Here is a 26,274-nt window from a genome sequence, read left to right as displayed (position 1 = left end):
CGCATGGCTCTTCGGGAGGCGCTGAGAATCCCGGCCTGGCGGCCGCGGCGAGTGGTTGCCTGCTAGGACCCGGGCTGCGGGCCTACTCTCTTTGCCTTTTGGGGGTTCTTTTTGTAATAGCAGCAGGTGCAACTTTTTGTATTTAAAATATTGATTTTCATTTTCTCGTGGGTACGTAGGGGGCCGTTATCCGCCGAGTTACTCTCTATTAGGGCGCCAGGCGGGCGAAGCAAAGGCAGGGGTGGCGGGCGGGGCGGCGGCGGAGGTGGAATGGGCGCTTTTTCCTCCCATCTGGCTCCGTTTATTTATTTATTTAGGCTAGAAAAAGCGAGTTGGCTTTGAGGGAGTCCTCTCAACGATCCGAGTGCGCATTGATCAGTGTTGGGAGAAAAAAAGCTACATGAATATATATTGTGTGGATAAATCTATAGACAAGAGCTCTAGCGCGCGTTCTCATTTGCTCTGTCTCGCTCCGTTTTTTTCCTTCGCACATCCCCAACCTGCCAGATCAACCCCAAATCCTCGCCCTCCCGCCCGGCATCTACCGCCACCCAAGCCACCTGGGTGGACCGGGTGGGGGAGCGGTCGGGCAGCGACGGGGCGTTGAGATTCCGGGCCCGACCCCCGCCCCAGCTTGCTTACGAAGGCGGGAGGTGGGTATTTCGGTCCGGGACTCCTCCGCAGTCCCAGCGCGCGGCGGCTGGTCCGGCCGGTGGCGAGCGGGGAGGGCGGGCGGCGCGAGGAAGGTAGGAGCCAGGGGCTCCGGCCCGCTCGCCGGCGGGGTGGGGGGAAGGCGCTGGGCGCGGTGAGCGGTGAGCCAGTGCAAGGGACCGACTTGATTTTGCCCTCGTACGCTGTACTGATTCAACTGAAAAATTTTTTTTTGCCTTAATCCACCATCAAAGAAATAAAGACCCCGAATCGCGATCTGGGCTGCGGCAGGACCCGGACCCCCCCGGCGTGCGCTGCTCCCGCGGGGTTCGTTTGAAGCACCCCTAGCCCCAGAGGTGCCAGACGGGGAGTAGCTCTGCGGGCGAGAGCCAGGGGTCCGGCCGCCCCGCCTGGACCCCGCCGGGTTCCCGCCGGATCGGCTGGGGCTGGAGCTTCGGCCGCGCGGGAGAGGGAGAGGCCGGCGCGGGAGCCGAGTCCCAGCCGCTCCGCCACTGGGGGCGAACGCTCGTGGCGAACTTGGGATGGGGGAGCAGATTTTCATTTTCATGGTATTTACCTTCTCCCCATCCTTTCCCACATTTGATTTTCCAGGACTGCCTCTTCTCCTCGGCTTCAGAAGCCGGGCAAATTAAAATAACGCGCCCGCTTTCCGCGGGCCGCCCGGCAGGGAGCCGGAGCGGCGGGGAGGTGCCGCCGGCCTGACCCGGGCCGGGCCCCCGCCGGCCCCCTTTGGGCGTTCAGAGCTTCTCTTGTTCTGTCCCTGGATAGCATTCCCTGACTAGACGATATGTTTAAAATTTTATTTAAAGAAATGAGACCCCAGATGCCTGGAAACCCAGGCCAAGCCTGTTTAGAGAAACCACAACGGGGAGCTCTCCGCGCAGAGCCCGCGCCGGAAGAGGCCGGAGGCTGGGAGGTTCGCAAACCCAGGCCCGGAGCCCGCCCGGGACGCCTCTCCCTGAGGATCCAGGGCCAAACCAAACAGCAAGTACAATTCTGAGAACTGTGGAACTTCATCCTTGCATTTTAGATTCTCCTGCCTGTGCTTGATGGAGTCGTGTGTAAGTATAGTTGATTCATAACTCTGTTTCCTAGGTGTATATTATCCAGTATTAAATGAGGTAAGAGTGGCCCAAGTTGATGGAATCAAACATAAACTCACACACATGTGGCACTGTTTTTGGTGTGCTGTGAAGTGCTGAAATAAGGTGGCCTTGTCCCTGGGAGGCACAGGGCGGGCTTGGAGGTGTGTGTTTGTGTCTTGTCTGGATTGGGTGTGCTTATGTGGGTGTTTGTGCAGACCCTGCTTGTATCCACACTCCTTAATTGGGCGTGTGCTTGTGTACCCACCTAGCTGAGAGTCTCCCCCTCCTCCCCAGGGCTCATCAGCTGAGGTTCATAACTTTGTCTGCAGTATCTCCTCAGACATCTTTCTGTGGCACTGTGCTTAGTTCCTGGGATCTCACAACTGAGTGAAATGTATTTTCTGCCGTAACAGGACCGTTTAGGAGAGTAATTCCTACTTGAGATCTCTGTCTCCCTGCCCTCCACCCCTCAAAGCTGAAGGACAACAATGAGAAGTGAAAGGAGCTGAGGGGAGCAGGAAAAGGCGGGAGCTGGGGAGGGGAGGTGGTTCAGGGGCACCCTCTACTTGTTCTCTCCAGCACCCCAGCCACCCTGAGTCCAAGTAAGAAACTCATGGGTGTTTAATGATTCAAGTTATTATTATTAATAATAGTCAGTACATAAATAAGAGCAGTCCCTGGGCAGGAGTGAGTGGGGGAATGGGGCTGTTAATGAACGGGGTTGCCATTATTCAGATGCTGAGCCAACACCCCTGCTCCATGCACCAAAACCCCTCCCTGTGCCTCTCTACATGTGGAACCCAAGCTGCAGGGGGCTCCTCCCTTAGGCAAAGATTCCTCACCCCCCTTTCTCTCCCACCTGATGATGACTTATTTTGGACTTGGACTGTCTCCCCTTAGAGGGGAGCATGCCCCTGGCCTCTCAGTTTTCTTGCCAGTGTCTGGTGAAATGCTTCTGCTTGCTGGGGCAGAAGGAGCCAGGACACCAGGTCTTGAGCAATCCTGTGTAAACAGCAGCAGAAGCAGCTCTGCTGAGGCATTGATCTCTTAAAGGTGCAGAGGCTCCCACCATTCAGCCCCAACACAGAGGGTTCAGGACAAAATAACACAGACAGGTGTCTCAAACTCAAGGCAATAAAGGAGCACGACCCCTGGGAAAATAGTGTGGGACCTGGCTAGGCTGGCTCTTTGGTATCCTTGCCTTTGATATTCTCGAAGACTTGAGTTAATTTTTTTTCACCTTAGATCATCAAATGAAATGTAATTAGGGAGAGATGGGGGCAAAGTGTTATTCACCATGACATTTAAACAGATTAAAAACTTTTTCTCCAAGCACCGTTTCATGGCCACAATTATTCCCTCTTCACAAAGATGGAGAAGGCTGGCGAATGGGAGTAAGCGGGGAACAGTTGCTTCTCATCTTCTCTCTGGATTAGAGAATAGTGTTTTGCTGCTGATTCACGTTTGGAGGTATCAGGAAGGTTCATTTAGAGGGAAATCTTAGATCAGAGGATTTAGTTATTCAGCCTCACTGTTGCCTCCTGCTCCCTCATTTCCCTTTGCTTCTCTTCTTCCTTGCAGAGGAGGGAAAGCCCGCTTTGTGCCCAGCTTCCTTTCGGCATAGCCACCATCATTCTCTTCCCTGTGGCACTGTTGAACCACATGCCACAGCCCTGGCCACAGCCACACACCCTCAGACCTTCTCTGGATCTCCTGCCTGCAGATCTTCTCTCCATTTGGATTGTGAACTCTTGGAGGGCAGGAACCCCATCATCTGCCCCCTTCTCCTCCTTCCAACCCTTCCCAACCAGGAATGGGCACACAGTAGGTGCTCAGGATGGAGTGTATAGACACCCATGGCTAATCTGACTCGGGGAGGGGGGGGTGGATGGATGGGGGCAGACCATGCCCCATTCGTGCATCTGGGCCCCAAGGATGGGGAGTAGCAGGGCCCCAGCCAGACACCCTCTAAGAAGGGGTTCAGGGCTGGGGGTAGGATCCTGACCCGAAACATGCACAAGCAGTCTAGCTCCCCAAATCTGCACTGCTTGGTTTGGAGGCATCACCACTCATTCTTGCATTCTCCTTGCCTTTCTGATCTCCTGGAGAAAGGACAGGGCCTGGGAAGAACTTGCTGTCTAGCTGGGGAGAACAAAATAATGCCAAGTGAAAAGCCCCAGAACAGCAAAAGGCAACAGAGGGTTAAATGTCTTCCTGGACTGAGGAGTTTCATGAAAGAAAAAATAGAAAACAATCCAAGTTGGATACAGTGATCCACAATGGGGGTCATAGCCTTGAGGAAAGAGGGGGAAGTGTGAAGGCAGGATGCAGAGGGTGTTAGATTGCTGCCTGAGAGCTGGGTGGTGGCCTGGACTTAGGACTAGGAGGGAAAGAAGCAGCTGGTTCTCCAATGCCAGGTTGAGATAAAGCAGAAAACAAATCTGCGAGCTCTATATCCAGCTTCCCTAACAGAGAGACTACACCTCCACTGAAATGCCTCTGTGGAGCTACTGCTCTGCCGAGACCTGCAGAAGGAGGTGAGGAGAGGCTGGAGGTAGGGGCTCAGGCATTGTTTGGACAAAGGGGACTGACTCAGAGTCCTGCCCAAGGGCACAATCTGGATGAAGGGCAGAGTGAAAGGTGCAGGCTGTGTGTGCTCACGTGGACAGTGGCCCCAGGGAGCACTTTCTGGAGGAGAGAGCCCTGATCTGGCCCTGCAGAAAGGGATGGCCAGCTTGGGACCCAGCTTCCCTTCTTGTCCTGAGCCCCCAGCAGGCCTGGCCAGGGGAGTAAACCCATCAGAGGCAAGAAGAGAGAGAGGAGGATACTGTGTGTTTGGGAAACCCAGGAGCAACCCAGACAAGCTCCTGGGTGGGCAGAAGAGGGACTTCAGAGTGAGCTCCAGGGACAGAGTGCTCCCTGGCCCTGGGCACTGGTGGAGAATGTTTCAGGCAGTGACTGGCCTCTGGGTCAGCATGGACCTGGGGTTCTATCTCACTTTGCCTGAGGACAGCCAGGAAATAGGCAATGGGAGAGGTGAATAAAGGGGCCTGAGAGGTGGAATAAAGAGACCTGTGAGTCAAAGCCAGGGGTGGCCTGCATGCGGCTGAGAGAGCCAGACCACTGGAGAAGACAGAAGGGGGTCTGAGTCACCTCTTTTCTGGGCCTTGGCTTCCTCCTCTATAAAATGAAGGCTGTGAAACCTCTCTTCCACCCTCCTTTCCTTCCTCACTGCACATCTAAGAAGATGAGGCAGTGGCACACCTGTGAAGTTATCATATAAAATGTTATTAAGGTGAGAGAGCAGGGGCCGAGGGTCAGAATGGGTCACTGAAGGGTGTAGATACATTTGATTAACTTGTTTGCACCAAAGGGGTTTGGAATTTACTTCCTATCATCCCCAAAGCATTTACATCTTTAAGAAGGAGCCCAGGTTGGGCACTGCTCAGCCCAAAGAGGCAGGCAGGTGGTCACCACCACTTTTGGGTAAAGCTCAGCTGAGGGGGGTGGGTACAGCCCCTCTGAAACCAGGCATCTCAGGTTCAAGTCCTGCCTCTCCTACTTACTGGCTATGTGACCTTGGGCAGGTTATTTAATCTCTTTGTGGCTGTTTCCTCATTTGTAAAATAGGAAAAGAAATAGAACTTACTCGATAGAGTCATGAGGGTTCAATGAGTAAATGCAGGCCGAGGGCTTAGACGGCTGTCCGGCTGGCCAGTGTTCTGGGAGCATCACTAAGAGGCCACTGGGGGAGGCACTTTGGGCTGAGGGTCTTGCAGAAGCCCTTCCCGCATCTCACAGAGTAGGGGGCATGCCCTCGGGCTGGGGTGCTGCAGTGGATCTGTCCTTCCAGGTGCTCGTGGGGAAAGGAGGCCTTTAGAGAGGGTGCAGCTGCGTCTCAGCTGCTTCTCCGGGCCGGCCCTGGGCTCCTGGCTGCCGGCTCTCTGGCCCCTGCTTACCTGAGAGGTGTTGCCGCAGCCGGTCCTTTTAATTGTGATGTTTTCCTAATTAGTTTTTAATTATGTTAATTTATTGTACGTTGAGTCCTGAGGTTTTCAGACACTGGGCTCACTTTAGAAACTGAAATAGTTGTAAGTTGCGTTTATTCCTCACGCAGTGCTTTGAGTAAATGTGTCTTTAGCCCGGCCCTGGTTTCTCCGATGCTGGTGTTGGAGCAGCAGTTTCTATCTGGACTCTCAAGTCCTAACTCTCTTCCCACCATCAGGCTCTCACAGTGCAGCATATTCCCCCTTTGAATAGTGCTGGGGTTAAAAACGTTAATGTGTGCAGGCTGTGCAGGCACCCAGAAGGACTGAGGTGGTCGGGTGGGGTTCGGGGACCCAGCCTGGATGGGGTCTCAGGAGGGTGTGGCTGCACGGTGTTTTCACCAGGCGAGACCTTCAAAGAGCTGTTTTCTGGGACCTCAGACGCACCTACCTAGTGGTTCCCCCCTCCTCACTTGCCCAGTACTGGGGTGCTGATGGCTTAATGAGGAGGCTTTGGCAGCGTGGCCTGGGGAGCAGGAGGGAAAGGCTGGTGGTGAGCATGAGGACGCACACGGGTGGTCAAGTAGGGTGCTGAAAGCCAAGAAAGGAGGCTGGCTTTCGTTCCCAGGGTGGCAGGCAGCCACGGGGCCTTGCAGTGGGGCCGGCCTGTTGGAAGGACTGAGGTTAGAGGACCAGTGCTCACACACTGACTGACTGACGATGACACGTTAGAGTGGAATTGATGTGGCAAGACGGCAACAAAGAAGGTGCCTGGGTAGGAAGGATGGGCCAGGATGGAACAGTCATCTGCCCCCACCTCACCCCCACTGGCTGTACCGATGCAGGAGCATCATATCAGGCCTTAAAATAGAATTCATGTTTTTCAATGATCATTTCTACACTCAAATGATGAAAGTTTGCTTTCATTAGGAATATTTAAAAGGTGAGGCAACAGGTTTTAAAGAATCCCAACCCCCCAAAATAATTTCCAGATGGCAGCCTTCTTACAATACGTTTAGTCTTCCAAAGTGTATATGTACAGCTATACATGTATATTCTGGTCTGTCTGTTATTGAAAAGACACATTAATTTAAATTTTGCTCAAAGAGTAAACTTTAAAGAAACACAGTCTCTGATTACAGTTGGGCACTTATTGCTGTATATAAGTTTTAAGTTACTGTGTGATACATATATACATATATATGTGCATGGATTGTGCATAGAAAGAGTGTGGACTTTGGAGCCAGACTGATCTTCAACTTACCAGCTGTGTGACCTGGAGAGCCTCAGTAGTCTCTTCTGCAGCGCTGCTATGATCGTAGCGCAGGCTGGAAGAGTCATAAATATCTAGTGCCTGCTGTGTGGTAGGTGCTCGATAGATGTTAGCTCGGAACATTATAAAGATACTCATTAAAAAGTAAACCACGTCTCTCCTTTCCAGATATAAACATAGGCAGTAGCAGAGAATAGCATTTGGAATATGTATAACAGAACACGTGGAGATTTTCTAGGAAGAGGACAATTGGGGTGTCTCCCCAGGGGTCCTCCCAGTTGCTGAGGTTAGAGGATCCACCGTGGAAGCCCAGTCCTCCCTCCTTCCACATGGGAGCACATGGATAGAGTCTCCAGCTGTGGGAGCAAAATTGTGAGGGGGTGTAGGGGCTGAAGCCTGTGTCAGGGAGGGGTCCCCCTGAATTTCTCTGAACATGGCAGCTCAGTGGGGCACTCCTGCGTTCAGGCCCCAAGAGGGCTCACGCCGCGGCACCCACCAAGCACACCTCGCCCACTGCCAGGCAGGCCCACACCCACACAACCACACACCCATGCACACAGGAGGCTCCCAGGCAGGCGGGCATGCCCCAGGCAGGGTGGGCCAGCTGCTGTGACTCACTCCCTGGCTCTGCGCCCTCTTACTGAGTCACAGTGTAATCGATTCCCGATCCCTCCCTGAGCCAGGTTTCTGCTCTCATGTGACCCAAAGCAGGGCCATTGGGCCGGGGTGAATCCAGAGGGGTTAGGGTGGCCTGGCTGCGGAGATCGATCCCAGGGGGCAGGTGCAGGCCAGCAGGACCCAAGGACTGTGCTGAGCCTTTTCCATGAGAATTCATGGATGGCCTCTGAGAGTTTGTGTTTGGAGGAGTCGGGGCTGATCCACCACCCACCAAGATGTATGTTCCCTCCTGGGCCTCCTTGGGTGATCCCGTCTGGGGAGCTGTCTCTGCAAACATCACCTTTGGTAAATAAGGAAGGGGGTGGTCTGGACTCTGCGAATCTTCTGTGAAGATGCCCATGGTCTTGGTGCTTCTGGGATGAGGATACTTCATCCTTGTTTTCAAAATGAGTCTGGGCTTGGAGCAGCTGAGGCTGGGATGGGTGGGGTGGGTGGGGAGAGGTTGGGGATTTGTGACCCTCATGTCATGGGAGGGCAGGGTCCCCCCCTTGGGACCCACCCCATACCATCCATGAAATGGGAGACACTGGCTAGCAGGGATGAAACCATAATCCTCTAGGCCAGAGGCAGATGACAGGGAAAGAGTCACCTTTGCCAAGGTCCTCAGCAGACAGATCTGGGGGTGTGGTCCACAGGCAAGACCAGCAGTTGTCACGCTGGGGTCCTGGGATTGGCAGCATCACCCTCCTTGGACAGGACACTTAATCACTCTTGGTTTTGGTAACCTCATCTATAAAGAAAAAAAAAGGTGTAAAATTCTCCTATCCCAGAGACATATTAACAAATATATAAAACTCTAAGAAATTGTCAATCATATTATTACAAAGCAGCCCCACCCCCTATTTCCTAGTCCCTTGCCCTCTTCCTGCCTGCTGAGCTGGCATCCACATATGAAGTCAGTGCTGTCCTAGGGTCCTGGTTATTGCTCCCAGCCCCTGTTCTGACGTATTTCCTGTTCGACCTCACAACTGCCCCACTGAGGTCAGAACCAAGTCTTGATCAGCTTTCGTGCCAAAATTGACGTTTCTGTGAGTGGCCTTCAAACAACAAATGGGGCCCAATCTGGATTCTGGTGGTTGGACCCAGCTGAGACTTGCTGTGTGTCTTTGGGCCGCCTGCTTTCCCTCTCTGGACATCACTCTCTGACAGGTGAGGCGGGGATTGTAATCCTGGCTCTGCACACCTCATGGAGGTGGGGAGGGGCGAGGATCAGAGGCGCTGATGGAATTGCTTCCTGGAGCACAAGGTGTTTATACTATAAATAAACCCCTCTCCCCACCCACCCCAGCCCGTCCCTGCACGGCTTTCCAGCCTCAGTGCCGGCCTGAGAATAGTGAGAACCGCTTGGTTCTCACATCCATCCTCTTCCTCCTGATTATTTCTCCCAATCACACTTAATAGCTGCCTGGCTTTTGGCTGCAGCCGGTATATAATAACCTGCAATTATTTTCCACTTAAGTGGTCCCTGGGGCCTTGTCTGTTGCTACTGCCTGGGTCCACGCCACTGGCCTGCTGATTCCCTGTCAGATTCATGGCAAAGGGGAAGAAAATCCCTGACAGGGCTGGACTGACAACCCATTAGGTAGAACGGCCGCCTCCATGGCTACAGCTTCCTCAGACACAGGGCCTCAGAAGCCAGCCTTCCCCAGCTCCAGCCTTGTCCAGTCTTGGGGCTCCGTCTTTCTGGGGCCTGGCCCTCTGGGCCACGTATAGCCAGCTCCATCCTCCGCCTCTGCCCCTAAACAGGAGCTCTCCTCATTTCGGCCTCTGACTTTGTTCATCATCTACCTGGCCCCTCTCGCCTACCATTTATAGCCACTTACTATAGGCAGCCCCAGGGCTAAGCTCTTTACAGGCTTAATTCCTCCTCTCTGCATGCTTATAAACAAGGCATTGGCATTTTATATACCAGGCTACTGAAGTCTAGAGAGGTTAGGTGTCTTTCCTAGGGCCACAGAGCCAGGCAGTGACAGAACCAACATGCTCCCCGAGTTCACACATTTAATCCTTATGCGATGCTGTCTCTTCACCCATAACAAATCCTACTCCCCTTGGTGGCTCTGCTCAATGCCACCTCCTTTGGAAAGTCTTCCTCACCCCTCTAGTGACACTGGTCTCCCCTACTCTGACCCTGCAACAGCCCTTGAGTGGGAAGCAGGTACCCTTGGTCCTCTGTGGGCAAAGCATGCGAGCTTCCCGGGGGAGGCACTCCTCCTGGGGTGCTGGCTGCCCCCCTCCTTTTATTTCTTGTTTTGGAAAGCAGTGTGTTCCAGACAAAAGAAACCCGGTGGCCTCATGTGGAAATGAGCCGACAGGCCCCGTTGCACCCTCCCTTCACCGGCCTTGCAAGAATTCAAGCCTGCACCTGTGGTTCGAGTGAGCTGTTCTTTCTGGTGATTGTTCGGGCAATGCCGTTCCCCTGTCCACCTGCTGCTGCCATTTCATACATAACACGTCTCCGTGTGCACATTGGATAAACGTGAGCTTTCTGCTTTGTTCCCGTGACCTCCTTCCTAACTTAGAGTCATAGCCTGACGAACACCTCTCCTAGAGCAGGTCCTTGCTGCTCCTGCCCTCGCCATGTGTTATCTTTAGGGTACCACCTAGCACTGATGGTGGTGATGGTGCTGATGAAAGTGTATTTCTAGGCGGTGAAAGAGCACGTGGGTCCTGGGCTCCACGGGGTGGTGGCAGAACCTGAAGGTGTTGGTATTTTCACGCCACTCCAAATCTGGTAATTAAGGGACCAGGGACAAAAAAGGCGGCTACCAGATCCTAACTCAGGACCATTGGGTCTCGGACAGGCATCCTGAGTGTTGGTGAGCTCGGCATGTGTCTGTGTGCTGCTTGTGTGACTGTGTGTGTGTGAGTGTGCATGTCAGCATATGGCATGGCGTGCAGTGGCGATGAAGGGATGTGGGGCTGGGGAGCAGCAGCAGCAGCCTGTGGTGCGGAGAACCAGGGGTCACCTCAGCTGTGTGGTCAGAGAGACCCAGGGGCCAAGTGGAAAAGGCTCTGAAGGACGCGGTGCCTGGAGGGCCCTCCCCGGCTGCCACTCTGCTGACGGTCACACCGGGCTGAGTGAGTGGTCAGCGGGGCAGGGAGCCCATGGCCCCTTCTCCGTTGAGTCAGCCCACACTTGCCCAGGTCCCTGGCCTAATCTCTTCCTTACCCTTACCTTTGCCTGAATGTTCCTTATAGGTACTGACATTTTTCAGTCCTTTGTCTTAGAAACGGATTCTCAGGAAGAAGGCTTTATTGGGAAACTGGGTTGGCCTAGCCTGAGGCCTTCTCAGCCCCTCAAATCTCACAGGTTAGTTCTAAAGCTGGCCTGAAGGTGAACGCCATTGGGGCTGTCTGGGGCCCAGGGAGGAGCCGGGCTTCCCTGCCCTTCTGCCGTCAGAGGAAGCTGCCCCATCACTTCCCTGCCACCTGAGAGGGAGCTGGGGGAGGTCGAGGACCTTCTGTCCCACCTCCCACTGCTGCCCCTGTGCCCCAGCTCCCTGCCTGCTCCCTGGAGCTGGCCAGTCCGTGCTCTCTGCCTCTCTCCCCGCCCTGCCCTGCTCTCAGGCTGGAGATGCCCCTGCTGGGGTGGCCCTGGTCCTCAGCCCGGGGTGGGACCTCCCAGGGAGGGGCTGGGAAAGGATCCTCAGGCCACTGCAAGCGAGGACAGGTGCCAGAAGCAGCCACACCGATTGCCACCTGCAGTAGCGTCCAGTTTGAGAACCTCACTGGAGAGGGACACAACCCAGCAGTGGGTTTTACTTTCTTTTCCCGTGCCCAGTCTCAGCCATGCCCGGGGGGAGGAAGACTTAAAATGTGCAAGTGAAAGGTAACTCACTCTCTTTTCAGCATAATCCAGCCTTGCATGGGCAAATCCTCCATCTTTAGAGGTTCTCCTCTCCCTGTTCCACCAGCCAAGATGGCATCTGGGGTAGGGGGGAAGTTTAGGCATCCTCTGGTGGGGGAGGGAGCCTGGGATTGTCCTCGTGCTGTTGTTTGGGGCCTTGATATCTTGGGATGTAGCACCCATGATGTCTGCTCTGGGCACCCCACAGCTGGAGCTGGCAGTCTCCCCTGCCCACCAGGCCCCCGCTGGCCATCATGGTCTCCAGGAGCCTGAATCCAAGCACCTCCCTCCCACCCACCAGCAATCCCTGCTGGGGGCTGTCTCACCCTCAGTGAGGGACCTGGGGCAGACTCTGGCTTCCGATTCTCTTCCCACCCCAGATGGCAGCTGGAGCACTTCTGGAACTCTCCCATACCTCAGGCGGGTGGGGTGGGCAGAGAGGAGAGAAGGGATGAATCTGTTTAAATCTATCTTTCTGCCTGAACCTGAGTCACCATCTTTTACCCCTCTGGATGGTGGACCCAGGTTGCCCAGAGCCACTCAGATAGGTGGAGCCGAGACCACAGACTTCAGCTGCATCTGAAGGTTTGCCCTTCTTCTGCCGGCCCCTGCATGCCGAAGCCTCAGTTCTGGGGTGGGAGGAAAGAGCAGGTGGGTGTATAGCCAGAATAATGTCTGCCTGCCCTTGTCTTCTCACCCCAAATCAGGAAGGCTACTGCAGCCCCCGCCCCACTCCGCCCCCGAACCCCCTCCCCCAGCCTGGAAGAGGGGGATGGTCCTGCGGTTTATTCTCCTGCTAGGGACACGAAACCTGTTCCGTAATGTGTGTTGAAAGAGCAGTGAGACCCTTACGGCCATGAGCCCCGGCAGTTAAGTGAGGGCTGGCAGGGTCTGTTTAAAACATTTATAACACACGAAAACAAATATTTCCCTCCGGGGTGGCTTTTAAAACTAGTTTTGATCATTTGAAGAGTTAAATCCATAGCTGCCCACCTATAAAACTTGGCAATCTCAAATGATTCATTTGCCGAATATTTAGGTTAGTTGAGATCTGGCATTTACTGGTAGGTAGAGTAGGTGTGACTGTAAAGGGACAGGACATGTTTTAATGCACAGAAGCACCAACCAGTTTCGTCTCTTTGCAGGCACACCCCTCAACACAGAGCCCACCCTCCTGTGTGTGCACATGCATGTGTGTGCACGCTGGTCAGATATACACGCGTGAGTGCATCCTCCTCATTGGGGTTTATTGTATTTTCTTTGTGTTGCTAGTGCTTTTGGCCTCTGGGGGTGCTATTTCTATACAGATACAGAATTGGAGAAACACAGGATTTTTAAACTGAAGGGAACCTTAGGCATTTTCTAATCCACTTTCCTCGTTTTACACATCAGGCAATTAACATCTGGAGAGGTGAAGCAACTTGCTCCAGGGTCAGATATAGAACCCAGCTCTGTCTCGCTCTCACCCGCTCTCTCTTGCTCTCACCCACTCTCTCTTGCTCTCACTCGCTCTCTCACACACACATGCACACTCACTCTGTAGTCATAGATGGCTATTTCCTCATTGTTCAGCATTTCTTTTCTTCTCTCTCTTTCCCTCTCTCCCTGAGCTTCCTTCTCCCTGTCAGTCTGTCTGTCTCTCTCCCCTGCTCCCCTCCCTGCTCTATCCTCTTGGGCCGGGTGCTGGGGATGGCTCAGGCAGTGAGGACACTGGATCCTGGGAGGGCAGCATCGGCAGCCTGCCAAGCCGGGCCCTCAGAGTACCGGGGGGAAGTAGAGGCATGGTGAGTTCCCAGCTTTGTCGTTAGTCGGGAGCCTAAGGGAGCAAGGCCCTCAGTCCCTGGGAGGATCCTCCTTCACTGATTCCCTTGGGGGTGGGGAGGCAGACTTTCCCTTAGGGGCAGGGAACAGGGTTTCCTCCTTGACATGCCTCTTCCCAAGTCCTCTCCTCTGGCTGGAGCCCTGTGGCCTCCCCTTCAGATACCCTTCTAGGGAAGGTGAATATGGCTACTTGCCTCGTATCTGAAAGGCAAAGGGAAGTGTTCCCCTGCTCGGTTTCCTTCCCCCTTTAATCTTGATGTCCTGATGTTGAAGTTGGGCGCACAACCCTAAACAGTAGACTGTGTGGAAATGGCTGTTTCCACATGCCTCATTTTTCACAGAGGCCTGGAATCTCAGGTTTGGACTGGATCTAAGAGTTCATCTCCTTCGCTCCCCTACCCATGGAGGAATCCATTCTCTTGCATCCCTGAAGGGTTTTCCAGTCTGTCTAACCACCCCAGCAACGAGAATCTCACTCCTTCATCTGACAGCAAATTCCTTTAAGCAGTCTTGCCACCATGCTTCTCTCTCAAGATGTACCCTTGTATCACTCCTTTCCCTGCCAAAGGACTTGAAATAGGCCACACTTGCTTTCTTCCAGCTCTTTGTTTTTGATTTGTCCTGTAAAGTTCTCAGATCCAGCTTTTGCCCCTCTCACCTTGCCAAATTCATTCTCATTGAGGTCTTCAGGTAGCTTCCAAATGGTCACAACCAGTGGTCACTTTTTAGTCTCTGTTTCAATGCTGATAATTACTTCTTCCTTGAAATCTCTTCTTTTCACTTTCAAGACATACCTTGTTCTTTCTTTGCTCACCTACCACTTCCTATTTGTTCCCTAACATGGGTCCTTTTTCTCTGTCCAGTCCTTAAATGTTGGGCTTACCCTGGTCCGTCCCATCCTTGAGCTTTTCTTTTTCTCAGGCTTCATTGTCTCTTCAGGTCACCGCATTCTTGCACAGCATAGTAATCCCCTCCATATGCTGCAGTCCCAATCGAATGGCCAGCCCCATCTGCCTTACTGAGCTTCAGCCCCTTATTCACAATTTCTTGAGGTCTCCATCAGATGACCCTCAGACTCAGCGTGTCTCTCTTCCCATGAGAAAAGGAATCTCCCCACTTGAAGTCCCTGTTTGGTTAATGGGCCCTTTGTCTACCCAGCCATCTTGGCCTGGCCTGACGTGAGAATCATCATGACCTTATCCCCAACTCATCCTAGAGAGACCCTTGGTCACCAAGTCCTGCTGGTTCCATCACACCTTTGCTTCTTCCCCACTTCGCCCTCATTACTGGACACTTAAAGTACTGCCAGGCTCTTCCACCTGGTCATTTGGCTCTGCCTTCTCTGATCCAGATACAACTCACACTGCTCACAGAATGAACTTTCTATACTCATGCCAGTTCCCTGGGCATGCCGACCTCCTTAAAAGCCTTCACTGGTTCCCCATTACCTCCAGGATAAAGTCCAGTCTCATTGGCTGGGAATTCAAGAATCCTCCCAACTCTCCCTGCTCCATACCCTTCCCTTTCTGGGCCCATCTCCTGTCACCTCCTTCTTCCTCTTGTCTGGGGCACCCAGCCACATCTCGTCCCTCTTTCAGCTTCCTGCTCTTTGCTTCCATCCACTTATCCAAACATCTGCTCTCTCATCTTAGGGCCTGTGTACACACCGTTCCACTCCTGCAATCCCTTCTCTCTTTCTTTTCCTAGCTAATTTCTGCTCAGTTTTCACATCTCTGCTTAACCATCACTGCTTCAGGGAAGCCTTACTTACTGAACCTACAGGCTGAGATAACTAACCCAGTGCACACACCGAGGTACTCTAGTTCTTTAGAGCTATCTGCACAATTGTAATTATTTTCACAATATCTTGTTGACTCCCCTGGTAATTTCTTAGAGGGTGTGATTGTGCCCGGTTTGTACAATTCTGTATCCCCAGGGCCTGGCACCCTCTGCACAATAAACACTTGTTCGACTGGGTGACTGGAGAGCCTCGGATGTCAGTCTGAGAAGAGTCTTGATCTTTTAAATGGGCAGCAGGGTGCTGAGGGTTGTCTCGTCTATGATGGTGACTCGATCAAGTTTTGAGTTTCATGAAGATTGACTGGGGAGCTTCACACAGGATGGCGTGGGGGCAGGGACCCAGGGCCTTGGCAGTAGTACAGGCAGGAGGTGTGAGGCTCTGAATTGAGTGACTTTTCCCCTCCCATCCCATATGTTTCTGACGGAGAGTCCAGGAGATGGAGTCAATTCTCGCGTAATTGAAAATGAACAGAATCCAGGAATAGACTTATAATAAACTCAGCACATAACTGTGAAATGACCTTATCTTATTGTGGGAAGGTTTACTTTCACTCCCTGCTCTTTCTGAATCTGTTCTTATTTCACTCCTCAGTCCCCATCTCCTCCTCCTCCATGGGCTGAATCCACAAGAGGATGTTCTCGGTTTGGAATAATGCTCCAATCTGATTGGCAGCTAATTTGTTCATATTATTGTTGTAATTCTCCACAATACACATGCAGTTTTCAGGTGTCTTGCCTGGAGGATCCTACCCAAGGTAAGAATAAAATTGAGGAGTCCAAAAAGTGGTCCTCTAGGGTTCTGAGGTTCAGACTGGCTAAACTAGTAGTTTTTCTTCGCTTTAATTTCTGTGATCAGAACAGAGAACACCCTCTCACAGCTTTGTCCCCCTGACCCATGCTCTCCAGCATGGTGAAAAGTTGGAGTCTGCCTTTTTGTTCTTTGTTAGATTGGGTTCTGCCCCATCTCTCTAAAGCAATCTTATAAATCATTGATGAGAATATTTCTATTTTTGTCTTAAATATTCTAGCCAAGAAAGCCTTATGAATACTTTCCAAATCGAGTCCTGGCATTGCATGATGCTTCCTCATTGATGGCAGGCCCATTTCATTGTCCTCCCCCCACCCCCCATTTCTTGGCTCTGCCATCTATGGCAGCAATGCCAAGTCTCAGCTTGGGGGGCAGGGAGGAGGGCTGACCCTGGTGCAGAACCCCTGGTGGCTTCCCTTTCTTGGGCAGGGGCTCCTTTCTTCCTTCTTTCCCATGATTGCCCACCCTTCCTTCAACCTCCTTTCCCATCCCTTGCCACCTGAAACTTTTAATGCTTCAAATGCTATAAATTATGACTGGTATTTATTCTCAATAAGGTTCTATCCTGCCGTCCATCCAGTCACTGGACCACCATCCCTCCATCCTGATCACCATCCATTCTGTGCTTAGGAAGTCAACTCACTTGAATATCAACCTACATTTGAAGGTATGGTTAGAATGAAACAGAGACTCCCTCTGAGAATATGTTCCAAACCCCACTGGTTTGTAAGGATCACATCCCTCTCACTACCACTGTCTCCCCAGCACTATTTCAGGGCCTGGCTTATTCTAAGCACTCAATAAATATTTGTTGAATACATGAATCAATGAATAAATAAATAAATGAAAGGCCTAAAAGACTAAATGTCCTCACACCGGGTCTTTTCCACCCCCTGGAACCATCTGGATCTGACTCCCTAACCTGTTTTATGCAGGGGTTTTCCAAGGCCTGTTATTACTCTCTACTGAGAAAGTAAGATGGTCCAAATACATCTTTCCCGATTGCCCTTAACTTGTTTAGATTTTCTTTTATTTTGAGTTTTCCTCAGCATTCATGTTAATTAACATTATCTCCTGTTTGCTGAGGTATTGTTTAATTGGTTCTTTACCTACGTCTTGTATTCCTGATCAGAGTGGAAGCACCTGGAGGGAAAGAAGCATGTCCATTTACTTCATAACCCAACTCCAACATTTGATGCAGCAGACATTGAATAAATGATTTCCAGCTGACCGACTGGATGAATGGGTCTCAAGGTTGTCATCCACTTTTATTTGTAACATTTGAGGTAAAAATGTGAGCCCAAGAGGGATTGAATAGTATATTTTTTAAATCATCTTTGCCATGATTCACGTAGTCCTCGTCTGACAGCACAAAGTATGGATTTACCTAGTTTATTTAATGGCATAGCTATATAATAGTAAAATATTAGGTAAATCAAAATCATCCAAGAAATTGGGTGATTTTTATTATGTCTTTGCAGTAATTACATGCTTTGCAGAATTCATTGCTTGATATTTTGCTGATTGTGTAGATAACATAAATTCTTTGTTGTGGTTTACATGCCAGTCAGAAAGGAGGATCCAGGAACTGCCCATCAGTCCACTACAGATTAGATCTGTGCCCACCACAATAATTTATGGGGCGAGATGCTACGGATGTCATACTTCCTGCCCCCAAAGAGCCTACAGGGCTGGAGGCAGATGCATGTCTGGGGTTAAAGGCCAAATATTGCACATATCCAGACACGTGGAGAAGAGTGAGGTTCCTTCTCACTGGGAGACTGATGAACACCTCGTGCAGACGTCAACATTTGGACTAAGTGTGGAAGAAGAAGTTGGCTCTTCAACCCAGGACCCAGTGCCTAATACCTGACTGGTGTCCCACACATGTTTGTCAGCAGCTTGGGAGAAGACGCTGGCATTCTAGGGGGAGAGAAAGTGCGAGAAACAGTAGGGCGGGGAAGGCAGAGCTCATTTGGGAAGCAGTGAGTTGTGTTCTGGGCCGATAGTTGGGGAAGAATCTGGTTGGTTAGTTGGAGGCTGAGTGTGAGTCTGAGTTCAGCTGAGGAATTGAGACTTTAATCGGGAGGCAGTGAGAGGCCCTGGATGGACTGGAGTGGGATCAAGACATGGTCTTCGCTGTGCTTCTGTAACGTTGGGCCAACATTGGTTAGAGGGCTGGGTTGGGATGGGAGGGATTTGGAGCAGGGGGAATATTGGGAGGCAATGGCAGATGATTGGATGGGGCTCATGAGCCCCAACAGTGGCTGTGGGTGATCCAGGGCTTCTATGAGGAAGAGGTCAGCAGGACCAGGAGTCGCCTTCTCTGCTGTTTGTCTTCGGATCCTCTTCTTTCCTATCACCCTCCATTTCATAACGGCATCTCCTTCAGTACCCTGGCACCTGCATGGCTCACATGCCCCAGGGAGGCTCTCACTCCGGGGGAGGATTGACTTTAGGCAGGTGTGCGTGTGCATGTGAATTTAATTTGTAATTTGTATTTTTATGCCTTCCAATGGTTTGAAAGGATTTGAGGGAGATAGTGTGAATGTATGTAAACATGTTTTCTAGCCAAATAGGGCCTGATTTCTTATTCCATGGCACTGGGGTTGAGAGTATGGCTTTGTATAGTAGATGACCCGGGTTTGAATCCCAGCTCTCTCAGCTGCTGGCTGCATGATCTTCAGCAGGTTCCTTGCCTGTCTTGAGCTTCAGTGTCCTCATCTGTGGGGTTAGGAAAGCATAGCCCACCTTCCAGTGGGATAATACATGTCAAATGGGCATACAGGAAGCACTCCCATGGGCAGTCTAAACCATGAAGACTGTTTGATTCATTGTCATATGGTTATGAACCACAGGCATTGGTGGTCAGGTTGGGAGGTTTTCTTCATTTGGGGATCCTACCTTTCCTAAGCCTTGCAAGCTTATCCTGTATGCAGATAAAGCAGCACCTATGTCCCCCAGGGGCATGACTTCCTGTCTGGTTCCTGATGTTCTCCTGCCTTAATTCCTGCCCATTTTGACAAACTGGCACAGGGGAAATACCAGTAGATGGTAAAGGTGCTAGGATTTCCATTTAGGACTAATTCATGGGGTATACCATGAGAAGACTTGGAACACAGAATAAAGCCTTTCTCTGTCATCCGAGAATTCTTATAGGGGAAGGTGAGGTACAGGCGTCTACATAGATTATCACAGAACAAGGTGACAGGTGAGGGGTGGGAGCAGTCCAGCTTAGCTCTGAGTCGAGTCAAGAAGAAGGAGCAGGATTCTGCCTGGCAGATAAAGGAGGGAGGCAATCTGGCCAGAGGGCAGGATTGATGATCTGGGGAGCATGGCGTGTTGGGGAACCTGCAAGTGGCCCAGAAAACCAGACTGCGGAGTTTCTGATGGGATATCTGTGCATCAGTATAGGCCTAATAATGGAAAAAAAAGGCACTGGGGCAGGTGGACTGATGGGTCTTCTTGCTCCTTAAACCATTACCAGATCATTACCACTTTCTTCTACAACTGGTCTTTACAACCAAACTATGCACTATATTTCTTGGTAGGAGACTAAACTAAAAATGAGTACATTCTTTCATTTTACCAGATTTCTATCCAATGTCTTAATTTTCTTTTAACCTTTTTTACTCTAGATTGGGGTATTCAGTATCAAGGAGTTTCTGGCTTCATCATCTCAGAGCATCACCTCCAGCCCCATCTCCCGCCCTTGGCAGAAGGTGACAGGACAGCTGTTAAGCTGCTGCTCTGAGGAGCTTTGGCAGCCCATCCCCACATCTGCCACCTACCTAAGGTTCACAAAGGGGCCGGTGCTTCTGATGGGTGCCCCCAACACTAGTCATCCCCAGCAGGGCTAACAGGGAAGTGTTTGAAGAAGTGTGTGTGGCAGTGGTAGAGGGGGCGAGTCTTCAAGGACCCTGCCTCAAGTTTCCAGAACTGCTCTAGTGACTGTGGGGCAGACTGGACAACCTAGCCTGGGGCCCCTTGCAAGGGCCTTCGGTCCAGCATGAGGCCTTGGCTGCTTCTGGGCCTAGGGGCAGCTCTCTCCCCTCTCCTCTCCTTCTTTCATCTCCATCTGGATTCTGTTCCTTTCCATTTCTGCCAAATGCCAAAGGACTAACGGGGTGGAGGTGGGGACCACTGATGTCGTGCTCACAGATGAGCGACTGAGCAGGTCAGACCCTTCCTCATGATGTCCAAGAACCCATGTGGACTGAGCCTGCTGATCCCCTGGTGTCATTTCCCACTAGGAGTTCAGACCTTTGGCCCGGCCAGGCAGTCTCTTTGTTGTCTGATTTCCAGCTGGATTCCTTGGCGTCTGCAGCTCTGCCTCTGCCGGAGGCATCCCCCTGCCCTCCAGCTCCTCCTGCTCATCCTTCCAGGCCCAGGCCCAGTATCAAACCTCCTGTGAAAGCCTTGCTTGCTCTCATGGCCTCACATCTTTTCAGAGGTGGGAACTGGGATCCCCAAGAGCATTAAGGGTCTGGGAACGCAGATGGGTACTTTGCTGGTAATTCATGTCCATGGACATACTGACTTCCCAAACTGATCTATCCATTTCCGAATGGTGGGGACTTTTTTCTTTCTGTCTTCCCTGAGTAGTCAGCTAAAATGGCTTCTCAGTGTACTACTCTTTTTTTTTTTTGTTCTGTGGATTTTTTTTTTTTTTTTCCTCTTAAAAATAAGCATTCTCATTTGAAAGAACAACATTGTGAAATCCCAATCTTTAAACTCAAGAGGCCACTGGGCAGGCACTTGCTCCACTCCCACCTCCAAGGACGGCGGTATGTTCACCTCTGGACAGACCCTCACTCAGCCTTTGCTGGCAGCCTCTACTGGCTGCTCCCAGCTGGGGTCGTATGTTTGACCACAGTCTACTCTGGAGGCCCCAGTGTGCAGCCTGCCCATCCTGTTTTGTGGGTAGATGGGAGAACCAGAAAATTTAGTCCCTGCCTTTGGAAGCTTGGGATATGGCTTCCATCTCAAGGACAGTGCTTGGGGCATGGGAGGGTTAGAGGCTGGGAGTTTGGGGAGCACCATAACAGGTTGGGGAGAGGGGCAGAGGGCAAGTCGGGCCTCTTACCTGCTCCTTCCTCTGGCACCAGTTCCCAGGTAGTCTGTCATCTTTGTTTTCTCCTCTGCTAAATGGGGCAGTCACCTGCTTACTGGTCCACAGGACTGCAGGATGGTGCCGGGAGCTGACATGAGGGGTGGGGAAATGCACTGGGAGGACGCAGGCAGTGTCTGCATGAGAGGTGAGCCCCTGCCTCACCGCTTGCATGGAGTCAAAGCATCCTTACTAAAATTCAGACTTCGTTTCCCTAGATCATTTAGTGGTGTGTGGTACTCTTTTTTGCTTTAAAAAAGCTTTATTCCTTTTCTTAAACCTTGAGGTTGTTGTGTGGTGAATGCATTATTGCAACATGCAACTGTATCATTTTATCAGAACAGGTCCATTTCCCTGAGTTTGTGTGTCTGTGTGTGTGTGCACATGCGTGCAGTTATTGGGGAAAGCTGCAATGGGGGCTTCTCATGGCTGGAAAGGAAACTGGAGATAGAGTCGAGTCAGGAGGTTTGGGCTCTCTAGCCTATCACTGTAAAGATCAGCTATGAATAAGGCAGAATACAGAGGGGACTGCACTAGGGGACTTGGAAGTTTAAACCAAGACAAGATTTAATTTGAGAAGTAGGTGTTTGTTCTTAAACATCACTTTGTGCTTAGGTAGACCTGCTTTCACCCACCGTGGAACAAAAGACTGCCCTCAGGCCTGGGAGCCTAGCAAGGGGCCTTGCTAAAGGGTCTGCATTTGGATCCAGTTCATTTGGAATTGGATCAAATGTGTCTTAGGACAATGAAATTTGAGGCTCAGTCCTGTTCTTTCCTGCTTTGCTGGGATTCTTAAGAGTAGCATATGCACTTTGGAAACTTGACTGCTTTGCTGGTTTAATTAATTCATTAAGTTCTTAATCCTGCAGACAAACTTATAATTTGAATTAGTTACCAACATTTAAAAAGTGTGAAACTTCAGAAGATCTGTACGCATCAGGTCCTTATGTCTGGATGACACCTGTTGCCTGGGGCTGAGCAGAGAAAGGGCATGCACTCTCCACTTACTCCCAGCTGCCTTTTCACGGTAGGCCACTTGCCTGGACCTCTGAGGCTTGAGTGTGCAGCCCAGAGTGGCCAGCTGCACCGGCAGGCTTTGTGGGTCTCCTATGTTGATAGGACAGAGGTGTTACACATGCCCCAATATATTTTCTTTGCTGATCACAACGAGCTTTGCAAGCCCAGAACAGTCACTTTCCACCTATTACAAGTTCCCTCAGTTTCTCCACTGAATTTCAGAGCATGGATATGGCCCAGCAGCCACTGGGATTGGGCAGGGCAGAGGGCAGAGCTGTACCAGGCTGATTTTCAGGAAGCATCAAGCAGGGGTCAGCTTTAAAAAGGCTGATTACACCGATGTTAATAGCAGCATTATTCCCAATTACCAAAAGATGGATAAATAAAATATGGCATATATATACAATGGAATGTTATTCAGCTGTAAAAAGGAATGAAGTTCTGATTACATGAGACAACACGGATGAACCTTGAAGACATTGTGTTGTGTGAAATAAGCCAGACACAAGAAATCGCACTATTAAAGATGTTGAATGAAATAAGTCAGACACAAAAGGACAGCTATTGTATGATCTCACTCAGATGACATAATTAGGATAAGCAAGTTCTTAGAGTAAGGACCTAGAATATAGGTTACCAGGGGACAGGGTGGTGATAGGGAATAGGAAGTTAGGCTTAAAATGTACAGGGTTCCTGTCTGGAATGACGGAAATGTTTTGGTAATAGATAGTGGTGATGGTAGCACAACATTGTGAATGTAATTAACAGTATTGAAATCTATATCTGAATGTGGTTAAAAGGGGGAAATATTAGGTTGTACATATGGTACCAGAATAAAAATATTTAAAAATCCATGGCAGTACACTATACAAACAGTGAACCCTATTTTAAACCATGGACTATAGGTAATAGTACAATTATAAAAATCTGCTTTCATCAATTATAACAAATGTTCCACACCAATTCAAGGTGCTAATAATAAGATGGTATATGGGGATCCTGTATATTATGCTTGATTGTTCTGTAAATCTACAACTTCTCTAATAAAGGCAAAAAAACAGAACTAATGCTAATGTGATAAGTGGTTGTCATGATTGTTAAAATAATTTTTAACTCATTGCAAGTTACTCCCTCTCTCTCTGAATTTTCTTTAAGGAGTGAGATTTGACCTTTCATACCATAAACTGAGTATATTCAAACCTAAAATGTTATTGTTTTACTACAATAGACATTTATATTTATCAAACATAAAAAAGAGGCTGGTTCTGATGGTGGAGTTGGGGGGGGGTATACAGGTCAGCCCGGAAGTGGGGATTTATTGGGAGATACACTGCGCTTACAAGAGGGGTCCATATCTGAAATGCAATTTGACTCTTCAGACATACATTCTCTAGAAATTTCTCCTTTATCAGGAAAAAAGTTGTTTTTTTTCCTTCCAGAGACAAGAGAAACTTTGGAGAAATGGCAATATATAGAATCCTATTTTTAACATACTTTTCAATAATATTGTCACAAAAATTTATGAGTGTAAACACTTATTAATTATAAATTGTTGATAATATATGCATAGAGATGTGAAAACATAGAACAAAGCCACAAGCTTTCAGTAGAAAATGAAGACGTCTTTATTTAAAAAGCCTGTCCCTTCTAGAACACAGCACATCTATTTCAGATATTCAGGAACTAGACCAGAAGACCTCTCAAGGCCCTGCAGCTCCGAAGTGCTATGACAACACATCTCCCTATTTTCCGTCTAGTAAAATGGTTAAACAGTTCTGTAAAACTCCATCTGTTCATCGGTTATGCTGTCTCTAGCTGTGCTCTAACTAACAATGTACTAAGAATTGCATTTTTCTCTCTCACGACTTAGATTTAAATCTTGCAGTCACCACCGGGAAGTGAGCTGTATCATCTTGAGAAATCAGACCACAGAGACGGGCCTGCAGCTGGCAGGCTGGGTCATCTTTAATCGCTTAACCCTTCATATCAAAGGATGGTTTGTAGCAGCAGATTCTTCCTCAAGAAATTGCCATGGCAGATTTGCTCAAGGAAAAGCTGTGAGTTAGAATGAAATAGTGTGTGCAGCAAAAACCCTGCCTTGTTAATTGACTTTTGTGCCTATACATATGACTGTTTTTATGTGCATTTGCATATGACTCTCTCCTTGAGGGGATATGTCCATGTTGGATGCACATGTGACAGTGATGTGAACATATATGTGTTTTTATGTGAAAATATGTGATGAGTTTTAATGTTGCATGTGTGGATCTCTGTGTGTGTTTGTGTGTGTGTGAATGTGTATGGATGTGTTGTATATCCAAGGAATATTTTTCCCTGTCTCATAAAATAAATTTCAGCCTATTCAAGCCTACTAGCATGGTAGATTGTTCAAAAAAAGGCCTGCAAAAATTTCCTTTCTTATATTCAAATCCTTAGGTAATGCCCTACTAAACTGACTCTGGACTCGGCCATGTGATTTACTTTAGTCAATGGAACAAAATCAAATGTGATGCAAACAGAGATCTGGAAAACAATTGCACAATGACGTTGTCTTCTCCTGCTGTCTTTGGAAACCCTCAGCCACCACCATGTCAATAAACCCAGGCTCGCCTGCCAGAGACCTCTGGTCTAATTACCCCATCACCAGACATGAGAATGAGGCCATCCTAGACCAAGCAGCCCCCTTCTCTCCTGTGAACTCACGCAGCTGTGGAAGGGACCCTGGAGGAGACCAGCAGAAGAACCAGCCTGCTGAGCCCAGCCCAGATTGCTATAGAATCCTGATTAAATAGTAAATGATTGTTGTTTTAAAACACTAAGTTTTTGGGTGGTTTATTACACAGAAAAGCTAACTCACAGAGTTGCTAATGGATGGAACAGCTCATCATTGATGGCATCATTTGGTGAGAACTTGTGGTGGTGAATCTTAGGAAGAAGTAATTCCATGTTTAAACATTCTTTATAACTCTGTTGTTACTTTATGAGTTTAAAAACATAAAAATTAGTTCTTATTGGAGGCACTGTCAAAAATTCTCACACAGAAAGGCCTATTAACACACCAAGGCAAGTATAGACACAGGATAACGGTGCCAGAATGCTCCAACAATACTGAGGATTTGGGGACCAGGGGTGGGGTGGGGATGGGGAGTCAAAGAGAAACAAACCTGGGGAGAACACAACACTACATAATCTGCTTGGGAAGCTGTGACTGGCTCTTTGGAATTTTAGGATTCATTTCATCCTGGTTGGGAGCCTGTCTCCATGGGGTGGGCATCACTTCAGCATCTATCACCCAGGAGCTGACCCCAGGCATCTAGACTCCTTGAAGATTAGCTCCTATAAAATGAGGCTCTGAGAGAAACAAGAGTCTCTTCCCTGCCTGAGGTCTGCCTTCGGGAACCTGCCAAGTCTTTGGATAACTGACTCTAGGGATGATTGTCTCTCTCAAGGGAGACCACGTGTTTTTCCAGGGAGAAGCCCTTTACCCTACAGACCAGAAGAGGATATTGGGATATGCTGATGAGCCTATCCTAGTTTGCTCTACTTGCATACAGTAGTATAAGTAGGGTGAGAGAATCGGTGTGTGGGGTGTGTGTGTGTGTGTGTGTGTGTGTAAAATATGAGAATATTGGCAGAAGTCAGGGTTCATGACTTCTGGAGTTCCAGCTCCAGTCTCACTTTACAAGGAACTCCTACTTGGTGGGAGTTGAGGACGTTTTAGGCAGAATCTTGGGTCTGGAAGATATATTATTTCTAAGCTTCCTCTCTTGAAACACAGGAATACTTACAAACACCTTTGTTGTCAGTTAACACCTGAATGGGAAATAGAGGAGATAAGGGAGGAAAGGTAGAAGCTGTTAGGGAACTCTGATGGATGTGTGGGCACCAGCTACTTATTATATTTCATACTTTAGATTTTATTTAGGTCTGGACCTGCCCAACCTTCTTAGGAATAATTACACAAATTGCTCAAAATTGTGTGCTGCATCAATTAGGTCAAAAGTGCAATATGACTTACCTTTTTGGGGTAGATTTAAGGATACTATGTGTAAGATAGGACAGGATTAATGATATTATTATCACTATTATTATTATTATTATTATCACAAAAGAAACCAACTTCCATTAAGCACTGTTGCCAAGCCCTTTACCCACAGGTTGTATCCTTACTGCT

At 49.6% G+C, this 26,274-nt stretch overlaps 1 long non-coding RNA gene across 1 annotated transcript; it reads left to right on the top strand.

Annotated features, from left to right (window-relative positions):
* The first annotated feature begins 540 nt into the window (after positions 1-540).
* Positions 541-24,878, top strand: LOC119511677. The gene is made up of 4 exons (XR_005212230.1): positions 541-653; positions 1,482-1,733; positions 23,971-24,157; positions 24,537-24,878. It is a non-coding gene; the product is annotated as an uncharacterized LOC119511677 (long non-coding RNA).
* The last annotated feature ends 1,396 nt before the right edge of the window (positions 24,879-26,274 follow it).

The sequence above is a fragment of the Choloepus didactylus genome, chromosome 16 (assembly GCF_015220235.1).
Source record: "Choloepus didactylus isolate mChoDid1 chromosome 16, mChoDid1.pri, whole genome shotgun sequence".
In the NCBI taxonomy this organism is placed as follows: domain Eukaryota; kingdom Metazoa; phylum Chordata; class Mammalia; order Pilosa; family Megalonychidae; genus Choloepus; species Choloepus didactylus.
Note: the sequence above shows the minus strand (reverse complement) of the source record. Positions and strands in the feature narration are given on the sequence as shown.